This window comes from Pinus tabuliformis, chromosome 7 (genome assembly GCF_031772625.1).
Source record: "Pinus tabuliformis cultivar Carrire ecotype Pingquan chromosome 7, CPIR1, whole genome shotgun sequence".
In the NCBI taxonomy this organism is placed as follows: domain Eukaryota; kingdom Viridiplantae; phylum Streptophyta; class Pinopsida; order Pinales; family Pinaceae; genus Pinus; species Pinus tabuliformis.
Genome location: NC_142293.1, coordinates 1,608,288,972 through 1,608,304,408, shown reverse-complemented (window position 1 = coordinate 1,608,304,408; position 15,437 = coordinate 1,608,288,972). Strand labels below are relative to the sequence as shown.

Here is a 15,437-nt window from a genome sequence, read left to right as displayed (position 1 = left end):
TAAATTTGGGGTTTCCCAAGATTTAACTTGTACTTATAAAAGAAGTTTATATATATTGATTCGAGCAGACTCATATTGTAGTGAGTTGCCCCTCCCTTTATACTATTGTGCAATTGTGTACTTATGTATAATTGTTGATGATAATGAATGCGTATGGGTGTTCATTTGTATAAAGGCTATTATAATACTTGGTAATGAAAAATAAACTAAGTATGAAATGTTAAGGCATAGTCCATGAACATAAGTATTAGTGAAAAAAAAATGTTCGTTGGTGCCGCACCTCGCTATAAGTGGTTAGAAGATTACCGCTAGTGTAGGGGCATGACAAGTGGAATCAGAGCTAGTCTAGATTTTACAGGAAACCTGATGAAGTGCAAAGGGGAATTATAGAAGACGCTGATCCAACTGTCACTTCGTGACAGGTGGTATCAGAGCAGATAATCGAGGAGTTGGTATCAAGTATTCTCGGTTGAGTTGGAACAAGTTTGCAGAAACTTGCTGAAGTGACTTGTAGGTGAAGGAAGCTGATCTTACGTACAAGCGAAATCAAGAGCTGGTTCGGTTTTGCAGGGAACTTGGGAATCTAATGGATGGTGAATACTAGATCACAAAGAAGGAAGCTGATGGCAGAGATGGCAGGTGAAACTCATGTTAGCATGGGTGAATCACTCCACAATGCAGCTGAGGCTTTCATGGATAAAGTATTAGAAAGGGTGGAAGAATTGGAGTCTTTCTGGACTTAGAGAATGGTTGAGATCACTAAGGTTCAGGAAGGCAACATGAATACAAAGGAAGACCTCGATGAACTCTAGGACTGATACGAGTATACTGAATGGAAGTATACACAACTTGGAAAGGAAGTCAAGGAAATTGGAGAAGCAAGGGACCAGGGTTTCGCAGAAATCTTGAAATTGCAGAAATCTCTTGACGAAGCAAAAGATGAGATAGCGGTGTTGAAAAAGGTCGTAAGGCATAACTTAGGTGGAGGAGTGTCTCATGTGAAAATCAAGGAATCGAAATCTTATGATAGTACAAGAAATGCGAAGACCCTTGGTAACTTTCTATGGGATATGGAGCAAAACTTGAAACGCTTGGGTCTATCTGATGATGAGACAAAAGTGAAAGTGGTTGCTTAATTCTTCACAAAGGATGCTAAAATGTGGTGGCAAAGGAGAATGGATTAGATTGCCAATGGTAGTGCTGATGACATAACTTCGTGGAATGACATCAAGAAAGCTTGGCAGACCCACTTCAGTCCTCGTGATGAAACATGGGAAGCAAGGATGAAGATTAAGTTCATTAAGCAGACATGGAACCTACAAACATATCGACGAGAGTTTGCAAGTGCAGTTCTGGAACTTCGAGACATGGCGGAAAGGGACAAGGTGTTCAACTTTATCATTGGGTTGAAACCTTGGGCATGCAATGAAGTGAAGGGACAGAAGATTAAGACACTTGAGGAGGCTTTTGCTACTGTGGATCGACTGGTGGAGCATTATAACGAAACTTCTGATGAGAAAAAGAAGAAGTTCGATAAGCCAAAAATAAGAAGAAAGATGATGCTTCGAAATTAGATGATAAGTCGAAGACGAAGAAACCATTGAAGTGTTGGATATGTGCAGAATCACACACGGTGAAGAATTATCCTTCAAGACCGAAAGTCGCTGCTATAGCACAGTCCGATACGAAGAAAGAAGGAACTTTTGTGCGGATGATGCAGATTCTTGGAGCTGCAGCTGCTACGGAAGTGGTCTCTCGAAGAGATCAGGAAAGGAACTGTTTGGAGTATGTTCAGATGAATATTAGGGGTGTTGATGTGCTCACTATGGTGGATAGTGGGGCTACTCACAACTTCGTGAGTGAAGATGTTGCGAGAAGGATTGGGCTGAAGTTTGTACCAGTGAAGGCAAAAATGAAGACAGTGAATTCTCTTCCTGATTCTGTGATTGGTGTAGCTGAAAGAGTGGAAACACCAGTTGGTGAGTGGACCGGGAAAGTCGACTTCACTATAGTGCAGATTGGTGACTATGACGTTGTGCTGGGAATGGAATTCTTGAAACAATATGATGTGATGATTGTTCCACATTTGAAGAAGCTGTACATTTATGATGGAAGGGAATATGCACCCATTGGTGTTCCAACCATTGGTGTGACAAGGCCTAATTGTAAACTAGCAATGATGCAGATGGAGGATGAGAAGCGCATGGATGATGTGTGTAAACAGTTGTCTACTGCTGAGGCAAAGCTTACTGAATAGTCATTGGTTATCAGGACACTATCCAATAGTGTCTTGGATTTGTCTAGGAGGCTAGAGGAAGCTAAGGATGATGATGACGACGACAATGTTTATGTGAGGCTGAATGTCCAGGGGGAGGATCGAGTTGCATATCTATAGAGTATGGAGATAGAAAATCCAGACAGATGGATTGAGCTTATTAGTGAGGGTGAGCTTTCCAACTCTACTCCCTCCACATCTTCTTAGATGACATAAAATATGGGGCTCATTGTTAGCTGCTCATGGCAGTGAGTCCATTAAACAGGTTTAATAGATATGACAGGTGATGCAGGAATGGCTTGACATTAGCATCATGGCATGTTGCAGATGGGATGGATTTTCCATGGACCTGAGCATGGGATAGATTCTTGGTGAATCCGGGATGTGGCAGAGTCCGAGAAAAGACTGATGTAGGCATAAGGATGTGCATTCTTATGATGAAAACACGACAGTTGGATTAGCTACTCGACTAGTTCGAGTCATGGGGGTTGACATTGTGCAGAGAGATGTTGGCATTATGTTGAAGTATCTTGACGATAGTTCACAGGATGGGACAACACATGGTGGAGACGATCATTTTGCATATGTTGCAGGGATGTTTGCAGTGTATCAGCTGGTTAATATCATGGATCAAGGATGTGATGATTATCTTAGTAGCAGACGGTTGCTGAGATGTGATATTGTCGAGGACGACAATGACTTCAGGTGGAGGAGGATGTAAGGACCTGCGGTCCGAGTTCCTACCACTGTGCGAAGTACGAGTGAAGGACTTGTGAAAAATGCAAAGTGAACGAGCTAAGGGCGAGTTTATATGATGTTGGACGAGTTGAGAGGGTGGTCCAACGAGCTGGGCGGGCCGACCCTCCTCTTGGGCGCAGGCAACATGTTGAACTGGTCGGCTTGGGTGTTAGGCCTAGGTTGGCCGAGTGACACAACCCGCCACCTGCCCGTATATATGGATGAGCGTTTGTGGAGACAAAGGCATCATTCGATCAACATAGTTTTACGACAAGTTGGTTGACGCACAGGTCAAGAAGTGCGTACGGCGCAGGTCTATGTGCCTGCACTTCTGGCGAACAACACGTAGATAATAGAACTCGGGCGAGGTCGTTTGGCAGAACTCAGGCGAAGTCATTTGGCGAAACTCGAGTGAAGTCGTCGGGCGACCCGGGTGAAGTCGTGTGGTGAGTTCGGGTGAAGTCGTCGGGTGACCCGAACAAAGTCGTGTAGGAATTCGAGTGGATGAACTCGGGTAAGTCATGCGAAGGCGCAGGTGAACGAACTCGGGTGAGTCATGTAGGAGACTCGAGTGAAGTCGTGGGCGGACTCTGGTGAGGTCGTGCGGTGAAACGAAATGAGCCAACCGAAGGGTGGCAGGTGACTCGGGTGAGGGCGCCCGTGCATGCTGAGTTGGGGAGTTTGGCGAACGATGAACGGTGGATCGTGCAGAGTGCCGATTGGGTGAAAAGGAGGTGTGACCCATGTGGAGAGCCCTCGGTGTGGCGACTTGGTTACGAAGAGGCACGCCTAAGGTTGAGCTAACAACATAATGAAGTTGAAAATTGACTAAGTGTAAATTTGGGGTTTTCCAAGATTTGACTTGTACTTATAAAAGAAGTATATATATGTTGATTCGGGTAGACTCATATTGCAGGGAGTTGCCCCTCGCTTTATATTGTTGTGCAATTGTGTACTTATGTATAATTGCTGATGATAATGAATGTGTATGGATGTTCATTTGTATAAAGACTAATTATAATACTTGGTAATGAAAAATAAACTATGGAATGTTAAGGCGTGGTCCATGAACATAAGTATTGGTGAAAAGAAAATGTTCGGTGATGCCGCACCTCGCTATAAGTGGTTGGAAGATTACTGCTAATGTAAGGACAAGACACTTTGGATCGTGTAAGCTACTCATTTCCATCCATAAAGATAAAAGTTTAATTAAGGTTAATCATTTTTCCAACCATTGTATTCATTCCACCAACTTTTCATTGTATACATTCCATATCTTAAAGTAAACTTTGTTTATAAAACTTTATTTTTAGGAATTTAGATACAGTATAAAACAAATTTATTATCAATTTTCCAAAAACATGATAATAAAACAAGTAGCTCACCATCAAGCACAGTACAGAAAATGAGTAGGACAATATTAGCAATGTCCTTTACCCGGTCAAACATTTCGGGCAATAGCCAATATACAGATTGGACAAAGTCTAAATCCTTTTAAAATCACTTGGTTCATTTTCCGTGACGCATCGAGAAAGGCCACACATTTCGGAATATAGGAGCAGGTCCAGAAATTAGAAATTCAATCGAAATGAGATGTGTAAAATATATATTTATAAACTAAAATATTCAAAAATTTAGGATATTGTAACATTAATTTGTAAAATATTAATTTATATTTATATTTTTAATTATATATATATATATATATATATAATTTAATTATATCAATTTTATAATTAATTATAATAAAATATAACTTTGGGAAATAAACAGTATATAGTATCTTAAAATTAAAATGTTTAATGTTTTAAGTGAATATTATATTTTCATTTATTTTAGAGTTCTAATTTACTTATAATAATAAGTAGAGTGTTCATAGAAAAAAAATAGAAGATTATATAAAACTTATTTCAAAAAAGTCATGTATTAATTTATGCATCTATAATTTATATATTTAAAATCAAAATGAATTTTCCTAAATAAATATAAAATAAAATTATATAAAAAATACAATTTGAGAATTCTGATTACTTTGTATAAATATGTCTAAAATTTAAAGGAAAAATTAAAGCTAGGAAAAGTAAAAATATTGGCATCAACCATGAAACCTTTGTTTACTGATCTGATATTGGCATTGATATATATAAGATTTCTGTTTTGTTTACGAGACATAGATACCATTTTTAAATCTAAATTAAACTTCTTAATTTAAAAAAATAAATATAGTATTCTCTCCTTTAATTTATAAAAGAGAAATACATATCTTTAAGTGTTACTTATATACATAATATAACTATTAGTTATATACTTTGTATATTCTGGAAAATTTGAATTATATATATATTCCCTCATGTCAACGCAAAAAGTTAATATCGTTTATCATAAATATATAAAAGTTTAGAGTCCTGTCTATTGAAAATCAAATTCCATCCCTGCAGGTATCCTTTATTGAAAATTCAAAGCTGGTCTGGCTCCTCCAAATCCTTGTCAAATATATGTTATTCTTTCCTCTAAATTCCCTATATTTTCGGGAACCATTCGTCGGTAAAATACCCGCAGGCTTCCACAATTTGAGGAACCCCCTCGCTTCATAGAAACTCAAAGCTTGTCTTCACCCTCCCTATCCTTCCCAAATCCATTTTGTCTTTATCTCTTTCAAATCCATCTTCCATAGTCTGCCAGAGGGGATTGCACATTTTGGGTAACCCTAGTCTTTTTTTGTCAGGGCATCCGACTTGCAGGTCACTGTCTCAGGATATAGCCATGGTTAGGGCGAAATCAACATCCTGAAGAAGCTAATTGTTCCAATTTATTAAGAATTTTTCTTTTTTCTTAGCTTTTAGTTTTTCGGATACTTTCTCTAGAGCTAACAAAATAAAGTTGCTCTTCAAATTAAAAACTTGGAATATAAATTTTTTTATTCAAATAAAAAAATATATATTAAAATATATAAATAAAAATAATACAATATATAATTAAATAAATACTTTTTTATTAATAATAATAATATCTCCTCATTATTATTTATTACTTTTACATAAATTATATTCCCAACATCCTCACAAACAAAATTTGCAAAAATTTTGATATGCCGTCCACCTCTACCGTTGATCCAACCCCATAATGAAAAACTGGGACGCCTCAATGTGCCCCAGCCCAGTTGAAAGAGTCTTCACGGCTAGAAAACAGACCAAGGTTGTTTACATCCATAGAGCCCATGTAATATTACAGTTTTCTCTGTCTGATCTTAAAAGATAGTGTAGAAAAGTTGTCTTTATTGTCATTTTTGGAATATCTATCATCAGGAATTAGATTTTGGAATATTGTCATTTTTGGAATATCTATCATCAGGAATTAGATTTTGGAATATTTTCAGGATCTGTAATCTTAGATTTTACTCAGAAATACCCAAAAAGTTTTCGTACCCTACATGAATCTATTTCATCATTTCCATACACAAATCTATTTCATTTACAAACATTATTTCATTCCCATACATTAAATTGACAGATACATTTTAAATCGGAGTATAAATCTCTCCGCGATTCTAGATGTGATTGATACAAAATCAATCAATTGTGTAATAGTCTATTTGTGATTAGACATCTGATATTGGAATGATAGAGAAAAGATATCTGATTAAATTTGATAATCAGAAAGATACAGAGAAAATTAGCATGTCCCGTATATAAGGATGACACGCAAAATACAGAGAAAATTAGCATGTCCCGTACATAAGGATGACACGCACAAATGTAGAAATGGTCAAAATTTTGAGGAAAAAAACAGTTCGGCCATCAATACTAGTAAACATTCTGAACGACTCCCTGAATAAGTGAGCTGTCGTTTGGGACTTATAAAAAGACGGACTTGTCGAAGCAAGTGACAATTTTTCCGACGGATTTGCCTCAGCAGGTTATGATTTCGTTTCAAATAGTGATTTTTTTTTTGGGTTGGAACTTTAATTTTTTTTGGGAATCCTGACTTTTGCTTTTTGTTTTAAATCTGAAATTGAAAATATAAAATTCTAAAACTTAATAGCTATTTGCACCGGATTTCATCAAAATCTGGCGAAAAACCATTTTTTCTCACTACGAGCACTGTCTTAAGCGAAAGCCCTTGCAGAGATGGGACTCGTGCAGAATATATTCCACCATTGCTGGGCATTCCATAATTCCTAGTTCGAATTGCAATGACAATTTATGATAATTCACCTATTTTACTTTTGTCGAAATGACAAACAATTAAACCCCTTGATCTGGGCGGTCTTGCTGAAAATGGTTGCAATGTGTTATTTGTTTTTGGGGGATTTTAGTTTCTTGAACTAGACCAGTGGCTGTAAATTGCTCCTGGATTAGGTTAATGGTGTAAATTGTTTTATATACAGGTGGATGAAGGTCGATTCGTTCTTCTGCAATGCAAATCAGTGGACCTGGCGAGGTCAATAAAAAAATCAGTTCACATTGGGGAATCTACAATATGATTAATGCCATGTCGAATAACGTTTGAAATAAAGTATGCGATGTTGAATAGGTATTAGAAAAGCGGAAGTTGACTTAGTTAAAAAAATAAAGTAATATGATAAGTACATTTTCTTGTTTTCGGGAGTTTTGGAACTGTATGGAAATTTTATTTATGTTGGGAAAGTTCTGGAGTTTCAAAAATAGATTTTTTTCGGAGTTTTGACATTTCCTGAGGTTATCTGAGGTTGGGGAATATAAATCTTGTAGAGAATTATTCTGAACTGTATACAAAACATGAGCCTATATTGAAACTTATGCACATACAAATCTTGTAGAGAAATACGCTGAACTGTGTACAAAACATGAGGCTATGTTGAAATCTTCCCAGGAAGAAAGGTCAAAGACATCCTTAACACAATATTCTTAATTGAGACACTGGATCAATCTCTTGATGGGTTAAGGAAGCGTCTTGTGGCACCTGGACGTAAGGGTGATATTTGGGATGTCATGCTCATGAGTATATTTTTGTTGTTTATGTATAGATATCTCAGAAAATTGTGTTTGCATATTGTATGTGGCAGTGAATGCTTAAACATTAGAGTTTTTTTTTATTTTCTGTTAAGAATAACTAGAGAAACATATGTAAAATTGGTCCATTGTATTTTTAAGCCAGATTGTTTTAAACACTGGTCATGTGTCAAAAGACTCATAATAAACTTCACATTTTATATGTATAAAAGAAAAAGACTCAGGGAGAAAGACACCGAGAGAATATATTTATATTCTCTATTTATATATAAAACATTTTATATAAAAAAGAAAAAGACTTAAGCAGAAAGACGCCGAAAAAATATATTTATATTCTTTATTTAGATATAAGAAAGATGATATATTTATTATTTATATATTTAAATTGATTTTAGTATTTAAATATTTTGATTCAATATAATTTTTTATTATTATATAAATTATATAATTAAAAATAATTTCTTTTAATTTCTTTTTTATTATATAATATTATAATAACTGTTTCTTCTAAATTTTGGGAAACTTTGGACAATTAGTACTCAAGTTCCCGGTTCAAGTAATTCATACAACATAAGTAAAATATTATATTAATTAGATTGTCAAAAATATAATATATATTCTCATAATTATAATTTATAATTATATATTGATTAATTTTTTTTTTTTAATATTTAAAAATATTAATATCTATTTTTTTTAATAAAAAAATTTAATTTAATTATTATTTATGATCTTATATGATTTAAATTATAATTGTATTAATTACTAAAAATTTATATCAAACTTAATTAATTGAAAATTTTATTATTACATTAATTAAAAAATTAAAGATTTTAAAGAATTTTATAGTCGAAGTAACTCATTGTTCACCAACTCCTTCCTATGTGAATGAACAATCTGTCGTTCAGTTGGAAGCTCCATTCCGTATTTACCAGGTGACTCAGGACCTTAGAGAACTTCGAGAAAGGTTTTTATCTCGCAAGTAATGAAATATATTTCGTTACTGGTTTGTTTATCTGTCGTTAAAGGATGTAATCTTACACCGAATAACACTTATAGGTAATCTTATCATGATAAATCTGAAAGTTTGAAACATTAATTAACTGTAAACTAAAGTATGATTTACTTGTGATATATTTACGATGTATGGAATTTGAAGATATATTTAAGAGGATACATTATGAAATAGTTTAATAAAAGTTATTTTAAAAAATAAGTTTCATAAGTTATTCTAAAAAAGATAATCGTGATTAGGTAATATAATGAAAAAATAACTTTTCATTGGTTTTTATAATGGTGAAATTTTATATATGAATTAGGTTTTAAATTTTAACAATTTATTAAAGTTTCGAATTATGTGGCGATTTATTAAGTAATGTCATGTATGCATTATATTATTAATTATATAAATATATTTAAAACATATATGTGATTTATTTATTAATTAATACAATTAATATGTTTTTATAATGTGTGGTTTTTATGATATGAAGTATTGTAATGGTTTGAGATGATGGTAAGGAGAGGTAGAGGTCTATGCCATGTTTTATTTAGAAGTAATATTTATTTTGGTCTTATATATGTGAGGATGTCACATTGAAATCTAAAGTTTGGTATGGTGGATTAAGTTAATGACGTCTCTATCATTGAATCATCATTACCTAGGTGGTATTATTGTTCGGAACAATTTAGTGGCAAAAAAGGGGTGTAAATTTGGTGATTTGGAATTCTCTAGTGGTATGGAATCAACATGGTTTTTTGTTCATTGGTGGTTTATGTATTTATTTTGGTTGGCACCTTGAGTTTGAGACTTTTTGCTTGATCATGAATTTTTTCTATTCATGGTCAATAGTTAACTATCTTAGATCCATCTAACACCGGATGTATCATGCATCGAGAGGGATCAAATCCCTCGAGGTGAAAACCTTCTTTTTGGAGTGTAGAACTTGAGGAAAGGTTTTCAACTTGAGGGATTTGATCTTTCTCAATGCATGATACATCCGGTATTAGATGGATCTAAGTTAGTTCCAGTTGAGGGCGACAATGTCACATTTTTATATTATCAATATTATGTATATGTTTGAGATAAAATTCAAAATCACATTATGTTTTCTTTGCTTGGCATGGCCATATCATTCTCCTTTAATTTAGTCTATTTTGCTTGCCTTGAATGGTTTGTACATCTGTTTTTGGGTGCTTTAAGTAGTTTGTGTGTTTATATGTGTTTGGATTTGGATGGTAATGTTTGTATATGTTACAATTGTTATGTTATTTTTTACATGTGTATGTAATTGTCTATTAGTGATTAGTTGGTGATAAAGAATCTTGTCAATAGTATGCAAGTGGATTGATATTGCACATCTATTTCAATTTATTTTAGGTATCACAACTTCTGACAACTAATTAATTCTTAATAGTGTCCCTCCAAGTATTACTAAATATATCATGAAGAGTAGTTTAATAATTTACTAAGCCCACATTACTCTTGAAATAGTTTGTTTCTTTCCTAATGTTTGAAATAATTTATTTCCTTCAAGAATATTTTTGATGATATTTTTATCTATAGTCTATTTGCAAAGTCAAGAAATAATGTATTTTTTAATTTTTTTTAATGACTGGCTAGAGTTATAAAATATTTACATTATTTGTTCTCCAAACAATTATCACATCTCCTTCAAGAATATTTTGATTTGTTTTGAATGTTTATAAATATAAATTTTCTTCTTATAAATATTTTGAATATATGTAATTTTGAATAATGTAATTGTATATTAGTAATTAGCTGGTGATGAAGAAGGGAGACGATCTTGTCAGGGATTAATTTTCACTTTGCAGGAGGATCGATTTTGCATATCTATTTCATTTTAAGTCTAGGTATCATAGCTTTTAAGAACTAATTAACTCTTAATAGTGTCCCTCTATGTATTTCTGAATATATCTTTATTTATTTTTTTATTATAATCTACAACCTCAATATTAACAACATCTAATGCATCTAATGAGAACAATCAAATAGGATTAGAAAACAACATCTACACTGAAATCAATGAATCTATTCCAAACAATCAAATAAGATTAAAAAACAACATCTACACTGAAATCAATGCATTTAGTTCATGAAATCAAATGAGATTAGAAACCAACATTTACAGTGAAATCAATGCATCTAGTGCAAGCAGTTAAATAGGATTAGAAATCCACATTTACACTAAAATCAATGCATCTAGTGCAAGCAATCAAATAATTAGAAATCAACATCTACACTGAAATCAATGCATCTAGTGCAAACAATCAAACAGGATTAGAAATCAACATCTACACTGAAATCAATGCATCTAGAGTAATCAAATAGGATTATAAATAAACATCTACTCTAAAATCAATGCATATAGTGAAAACAATCAAATATAACTAGAAATCAACATTTATACTAAAATCAATGCATTTAGTCCAAGCAATCAAACAGGATTAGAAATCATCATCTAAATTGAAATTAATGCATCTAGTGCAAGAAATATCCTTCCCTCTCTCCCCCCTCCATCTATATCTATATCTCCCTCCATCTCTCCCTCTTTTTCTCTCTATCTCTCTCTTATTCTCTCTCTTCACCTTCCATCTATATCTCTATCTCCTTTTTCCTTTCCTTTGTCTCTCTATATCACCCCCAAACCATACACACTCTTTCCCCATATCTATATATCTCTCTCTCCCTCTTCCTCTCCCTCTCCCTCTCTCTTCCCCTTATCTCCCTCTCTCCACCTTATATCTCTCTTCCATACTACTCTCCTCTTTTCCCTCTCTCTCTTTCTCTCTTATCACTCCTTCTCTCTCTCACACCCTCCCTCTCTTCCTTATTCTCTCTCCCACCTCTCTCTATCTCTCCCCCCCCATATCTCTCTTTTCCCTCCAACTCTGTGAATATCTGCCTACCTCTCTCCTTCTCCCCCTTCCTTCCATCTCTCATTCTTTGTCTCTCTATCTCACCCCAAAACCTACACAATCTCTCTACATCTCTCTCTCTCTCTCCACTTTTCTCTCTCTATGTCTTTCTTCTTCAATCCCTCTCTCCCCCTCCAACTCCATCACTCTATCCCTCCCTCTCTCCTCCTCTCTCTCAAGTCCTCTCTTTGATCCTTCCCCTCTCTCCCTTTCTCTCCTACGTCCCTATTTTCCCCGTCTCTCTCTCTCTCTCTCTCTCTCTCTCTCTCTCTCTCTCTCTCTCTCTCTCTTTATCTATATCTCTATTCCCTCCAACCTTGTCACTAGCTCCCTCCCTCTCTGGTTCTCTCTCTCCCACTCTCTCCCCCCTCCATATTTATGTCTCCCTCTTTCTCTCTTACCCTTATCTCCCTCTCTCACTCCTCTCCTTATTTCTCTCTTCATTCCTCCTCTCCCCTCTCCATTTTATCTCCATCTCTCTCTTGTCACTCCCTTATCTCTCCACCTCTATCATTCTATGTTTTTTTTCTTCCCTCCATATATATCTAGAGTTAATATATACGATGATATATTAATATATATTATAATATAACAAATTGAATAATATTTTAAATTTAATAATGTATTAATCCAAAGTTATTAAATTGAATAATATTAATATTATTATTATTATTTTCATATTAATATTATATTTAATGATGTTTTTTATATGGTATGATGTTTTAGAGAGACAACCAAAAGATTGTTGATTTAATTTTCAACCCGAGGTTTGGAGGGGTACTTGCAAATTGCCATCCATTGTATATGCTAGTACAATCATGTATGTGCCTAAAATTGTTGTAACTAAATGATTGTCATAGTTATAGATATATTGATTCTTTTACAAGTCACCAAGTGATCTAAGTCACATCGCTTTTGTAGAAATGTAGAGGAACATTGTCTAATCTATGTTGCAAGAAAGTGAATTGTAAGAAAAAAAATCAATCTGAGAGGAAAGTGAATCATAGTAGGATCTAAAGTTGACTCGCTCAAGTGTTAAAATGATCTCCATTAATTCACAATTTCTTTTAAAGAAAATATAAAAAATATAACCAATTGAAATGTTTCGGGAAATAGAGTAATTTAACTCTATAACATAGGAGAGTTGTAACAACATGAGTTGCGGCAAAAACCTTAACTTAAGAAATGTTTTAAATCTTTCACGAAACCAATTTAGTGAGTAAATGAAGATAACATCAACACTTGAGATACAACAATAAGCCTATAGTTCTGAGTTGTAGCAATGTAAATTATCATAGTTGTGGAAATTAGTGATTTAGGGTTGCAAAAATACAAAAATCAAAGTTAATGTAGAAATAAATAGAAAAGATAATTACAACTAAGTCTATGTTATATATGAATATAGTACCTGAATAAGGAGGGGGGCCTACCTCCGTTGTCAAGGCACTGAGTAGAAAGACAATAGAATGTGAATGCTCGACACAATATTACTATAATTAGAGAGGAAAGAAAATCAAATTGCATAAGTATGGAAAGTACAATAAAATTCTTAGTTTTTGGTTACTAGTTCCTAGTTACCCCCTAAAGGAGAATAGAAAGTTTTTATAAAATATGTTTTCTATTTAAATAATTGAAACAACTGGATGGATAACCATGGTAACCAGGCTATTCATCTTGTTGCATCATATTCTTTAGAAAATAATAGAAAACAAGCATTGTGTGACACGATTCAATTATGTGGTAGGTGGTAGTTGGGTGATCCTCTTTTCTTGGTCATCCAATTTCTCATGAGAAATTGTTGTCGACTACTCGACCGATCCAAAATTGGAAGTTAGATAGTTTACTGTTGCACTGATGTGATAGGCACAAAGTTGTAGCATTGTCATGAAAGTTGCAACACCTAGAAGAATACAAAGTTGGAGCAATTCATCACTAGAAGGGGAACCACAAGTTGCAACAAAAATGTTAGGGGAAGTACAAGTCTCAATGATAAAAATTGTAACACTAGATTCATAACAATGATGTCAATAATCTAAAGTTGTGTCTCTTTGTAGATTCATCCTAGATTTGCAAATGCAATGAAGAGTTGTAGCAATGATAAATAGTTGTAGCAACTATGGGCACATCTCATAGTTGTAGAAATTAAACCTTGCCCTGCATGAGAATGTTGTAGCACATATAGGGAGTTGAAAAACCTACAAATAGTTACATCCATTACTAAGATACCTATGTGGAGTAGTACTTGTGTATCATTTGTATCTTATATGCCATTATTAGTACATAAAAGAAACCATTTCCGAAAAAATGTGAAAGAATAATTGTTGAAATGGAACATATATAAGGATATCCCTACCTTGACCAAAAATGTAACAAAATGGATGGAAAAGGTAATAAGAAATGATGGAAATTTGGAAAATGGTGGAGAAATTTTATTAAACAGATGCTAAAAATATGTCAAATTAGGCATTTGTCATCTTCCCCGAGTCAAACTCATTACATGTCCTCATGAAACTAATAGTTGGTATGAATATAAGAATGTGAGGATCCCATGGGGGTTACTGAGAATGTAATCAATATATGCTACCTCATCTTCATGAAAATACCTCCCTTTTTCCTAAATTTCCCTCAAAGAACCCCATTTCTTCCTTTCTAGTCAACCAATAATCCTTCCTATACTCTATAGTTGGAAACCAAATCATATAATAGTGGAGTTTCAACCCAATCTATTTTCTTCCACAACTCTCCATGCATTTAATGTATTTATGCACCCTTTCCAATTATATCTTCATATTGTTAAAGTTGAAGGGGTATTTTCTTTGGGTTTCTTCTATAGCTTGATTCCACAATTCCACACACGCTTCCATAGCTAATTTCTCTATTATCTCAATTTGTGTCCTAAAATATGTGATGGTTTTCCATTTATTCTTAGTTAGGAATTCTACATGTTAGGAAGAGAAATTCCATTGCTTATGAATGTTAAGTTACTATAAGGGCATGTGATACTCACCCCTAATTCAAAAATTAATGGAAAAATTATGTTGTGCAATTTTATTGGTTGATTTCAAGTTAACATGGTTAATGAGGTAGGACAAGAATTCTCTCAATTGTAAATCACACACAAAATCATTGGGGTTCAAAATGGGATAATGAAATATCGAAACATTGTGTTCATAAAGCTCATAGAGGAAGTTCTTCTTATCATTGGTTCATGCATAGTAGGCCTCTAGAAATGTGGTTGGGCTTGTGATTTAATGACTTACTAGTGATTATGGATTTCCTTTGCAACATTTGATTTTTTCTCGTAAAAACATGTTGTAATAGATTAAATTTATTGCTCTGTTGATCGTGGTTGGTTTAAACCAAAGCCGAGCATTGTGAGGTTTGTTTGTAGTTAATTTTTTTGTTTAATTTTTAAATTGGAATTTTTTATGATGTTTTTTTGTTTTTTTGCAGCTTGGCGCCAAAGGAATTTTGGTTGGTTGCACTCGTCGTTG

The 15,437-nt window shown here is 33.9% G+C and overlaps 1 pseudogene; it reads left to right on the top strand.

The window, feature by feature from the left end:
- Positions 1-6,691: 6,691 nt before the first annotated feature.
- Positions 6,692-6,789, top strand: LOC149254314 (U6 spliceosomal RNA; annotated as a pseudogene).
- Positions 6,790-15,437: the final 8,648 nt, after the last annotated feature.